This window comes from Tachyglossus aculeatus, chromosome 2, assembly GCF_015852505.1.
Source record: "Tachyglossus aculeatus isolate mTacAcu1 chromosome 2, mTacAcu1.pri, whole genome shotgun sequence".
NCBI classification, from domain to species: domain Eukaryota; kingdom Metazoa; phylum Chordata; class Mammalia; order Monotremata; family Tachyglossidae; genus Tachyglossus; species Tachyglossus aculeatus.
The window spans coordinates 141,012,689-141,016,680 of NC_052067.1; the positions used below are offsets into that span (position 1 = coordinate 141,012,689).

The following is a 3,992-nucleotide window of genomic DNA, read 5'->3' on the forward strand; positions in this document are numbered from 1 at the left end:
GGCCTGGTTTCCTTCGTTTTCACAAACCTGACACTCAAAGAGCCGGTGGGATCTCCAAGCTGCCTGTGAAAGCATCTTCCTCAGATATTTTAACTCTGGTTTCTAAATCTGTGGTTCTTCTCAACCCTTTTTCAGTACATTTTTGCCAAGCAGGAACTTCAGTCCACCTCAGGAGAATTCTCAGTCAATCAATCAATCTTATTTACTGAGTGCTTACTATGTGCAGAGCATTATACTAAGGGTTTGGGAGATAGACTGTGAGCCCACTGTTGGGCAGGGACTGTCTCTATATGTTGCCAACTTGTACTTCCCAAGCGCTTAGTACGGTGCTTTGCACACAGTAAGCGCTCAATAAATACGATTGATTGATTAATATAATAGACACATTCTCTGACTACAGCCAGCTCACAGTCTAGAGAGGGAGACAGACATTAATATAAATAAATAAATTATGGATATGTTCTTTGGGGCAGGAGGGGGGACCAGTGAATAATAATAATAATGGTACTTGTTTAGCACTTACTATGTGCCAAGCACTGTTCTAAGTGCTGTGGTAATAATAATAATAACAATTATGGTATTTGTTAAGAGCTTACTATGTGCCAAGCAATGTTCTAAACACAGGGGTAGATACAAGGTTATCAGGTTGTCCCACGTGGGGCTTACAGTCTTAATCCCCATTTTACAGATGGGGTGACTGAGGGCAAAGAGAAGTGAATTGATTTGCCCAAAGTCACACAGCTGACAAGTGGTGGAGCCGGATTTAGAACCCATGTCCTCTAACTCCCAAGCTCGTGCTGTTTCCACTAAGCCACGCTGCTTCTCACAAGTTACAAGTAGATACAAAATACAGATACAAGTTAGGTTGGACACAGTCCCTGTCCCTCATAGGGCTCACACTCTTAGTACCCATTTTACAGATGAGGGAACTGAGGCCCAGAGAAGTGAAGTGACTTGCCCAAGATCACGCAGCAGGCATAAGCCCTCCTGAGAGCTCATCTCCTCCAGGAGGCCTTCCCAGACCGAGCCCCCTTTTTCCTCCCCCCCTCCCCATCCCCCCCTGCCCTACCTCCTTCCCCTCCCCACAGCATCTGTATATCTGTTTTACAGATTTATTACTCTATTTATTTTACTTGCACATATTTACTATTCTATTTATTTTATTTTGTTAATACATTTTGTTTTGTTGTCCGTCTCCCCCGTCTAGACTGTGAGCCCGCTGTTGGGTAGGGACCATCTCTATATGTTGCCAACTTGTACTTCCCAAGTGCTTAGTACAGTGCTCTGCACACAGCAAGCGCTCAATAAATATGATTGAATGAATCAATGAATGTGGCAGAACTGGGATTAGAACCCATAACCTTCTGCTCCCCAGGCCTGTGCTCTCTCCACTAAGCCCCAAGCAAGTCAGGGCTGTTCAGAAGGGAGTGGGAGAAAAGGAAATGAGGAAATGAGGAGGCCTTTGAAGGTGGAGAGAGTCTTGTCTTACTCTGTCTAGTAGTTTCCGACCCATAGCGGCACCACGGATGCATCTCTCCCAGAACGTCCCGCTCTCCATCTGCAATCGTTCTGGTAGTGGATCCAGAGAGTTTTCTTGGTCAAAATCCAGAAGCGGTTGACCATTGCCTCCTTCCGCACAGTCAACCTGAGTCTTCACCCTCGATTCTCTCCCGTGCCACAGCTGCCCAGCACGGGGAAGCTTTGCCTTGTAGCAGATTACCTGCCACTCGCTAGCCACTGGCCAAGCTAGGACTGGAACGGGTAGACCTCTGCCTGACTCTCCCTCCCGTAGCCGAGACTGGTAGTGGACTGGAAACTCTCCAGGTGCGACCTTGAGAGGGGCTGGAGAGAGTAACTGACTCCTTATTGAAATGCTCTCAACATTTCCCATATTCTCTTAATGTCTGGGGTTGATGCCATTTTTCCGTGGCCACGTCCTACATTTCCTTGGGGCGGATGGTTTCGGGAAACGCCATCTCCTACTGATGTGAAAGTAAAAGTCGCAAAATGAATTTTTAATTGATATGTCAACATCAGTATTTTGACAACATCTCTAAACTGTAAGCTCATTGTGTGCAATCAATCAAACAATCAATCGTATTTATTAAGCACTTACTGTGTGCAGAGCACTGTACTAAGCGCTTGGGAAGTACAAGTTGGCAACATATAGAGACAGTCCCTACCCAACAGTGGGCTCACAGTCTAAAAGAGGATGGAATGCCCTCCCTCTGCCCATCCGCCAAGCTAGCTCTCTTCCTCCCTTCAAGGCCCTACTGAGAGCTCACCTCCTCCAGGAGGCCTTCCCACACTGAGCCCCTTCCTTTCTCTCCCCCTCGTCCCCCTCTCCATCCCCCCATCTTACCTCCTTCCCTTCCCCACAGCACCTGTATATATGTATATATGTTTGTACATATTTATTACTCTATTTATTTATTTATTTATTTTACTTGTACATATCTATTCTATTTATTTTATTTTGTTAGTATGTTTGGTTTTGTTCTCTGTCTCCCCCTTTAAGACTGTGAGCCCACTGTTGGGTAGGGACTGTCTCTATATGTTGCCAATTTGTACTTCCCAAGCACTTAGTACAGTGCTCTGCACATAGTAAGCGCTCAATTACTATGATTGATGATGATGATGATGACAGATTTACGAACTATGTGGTACTGTACTCTCCCAAGTACTTAGTACAGTGCTCTAGATACAGTAAACACTCAATAAATAGCATCGATGATGATGATCATAAGGACACATGTTTAGATAGTAGTGTAGTTTTTATTGAGCATGTCTAGGTGCAGTACACTCTATTAAGTGCTTGGCAAAGGACAACAGAAGCATTTGACAAGTTCCCTGCTCACAATGAGCTTGTATTCTAATGGGGGAGATGGGCATAAAATATTTACAAATGGAGTAGCTGGGATAAATAATTTGGGGCACAATTGATTATGCAGAAGGGTTGAGCAGAGTGCATAAATATATAAAGTGCTAGAGGTGGAAAGAAGCAGTGGAAGCCTAGTGGAAAGAGCATGGGCCTGAGAGTTAGAGTACCTGGGTTCTAATTCCAGCCCTGCCGTGATCTTGGGGAAGTCACTTCACTTCTCTGTGCCTCAGTTTATTTGTCCATAAATGAAGATTCGATAGCTGTTTCTCCCTCCAACTCTGAATGTGAACCCCATGTGGGACGGAGACTGTGCCCAACTTCATTATCTTGTATCTCCCCCAGTGTTTAGTACCATGCTCGGCACATGGTAAGTGCTTAATAAATACCATTATTATCATTAGGTGCTCATTTCTCACTCTTATTCACCCTCCTTCTATGTCATCTGTGAAGAAGGCTGTGCATTCCTTCAACACTTTGATATTCATTCCACTCCAAGCCCTTCAGCAGTTATGAACGTATCCATATGCTCTGCCCTTTCCCGGGCTGTACTTTATTGTTTGGTCTGTCTCCCCTTCTAGAGTTTAAGGTCCTTCTGGGCAGGGGTCATGTCTACACACTCTATCATATTGTACTCCCCCAAGGGCTTAGAACATTGCTTTGCACACGATAAGCGCTCAACAAAATTCAATTGATTAATAAGTGGGTTTCTGAACAAAGAAAATTAAAACTTACCCAGAACAGAATTGTAGTGAACTTTTACCATTTTTTCTTTTTCTTCCCCCTAAGATGTTAAGTGCACCTTGGCAAATTTTAAGTTATAATTAAAAGTTAAAACCACCTTTCACCGAGGCTTTTATTTATTTTACATTTTCATGCCCCGTCCTATAAATACAGGTCATATTATTTACAAAATTGTTCTTAAAGGGCAACATGTACACACCACAGCAGTGAAATTGCTATTAAAACGGGCCAATCATAGCCTGCAACGGAGCAAGGGCTCTTGTGGTTGATCCATTTCCAAAAACTGGGCTTTAGAAAGAGTTTCATTGTCAAGTGGAACCGGGGAATGTTTTTTGGCCCCGAAAAGCCTGGCGAACTGGGCATTTCGACT

General features: G+C 44.1%; 1 non-coding gene across 1 annotated transcript; it reads right to left on the reverse strand.

The window, feature by feature from the left end:
- Positions 1 to 1,704: 1,704 nt before the first annotated feature.
- LOC119924445 lies at positions 1,705 to 1,842 on the reverse strand. The gene has a single exon (XR_005449158.1). It is a non-coding gene; the product is annotated as a small nucleolar RNA SNORA7 (small nucleolar RNA).
- Positions 1,843 to 3,992: the final 2,150 nt, after the last annotated feature.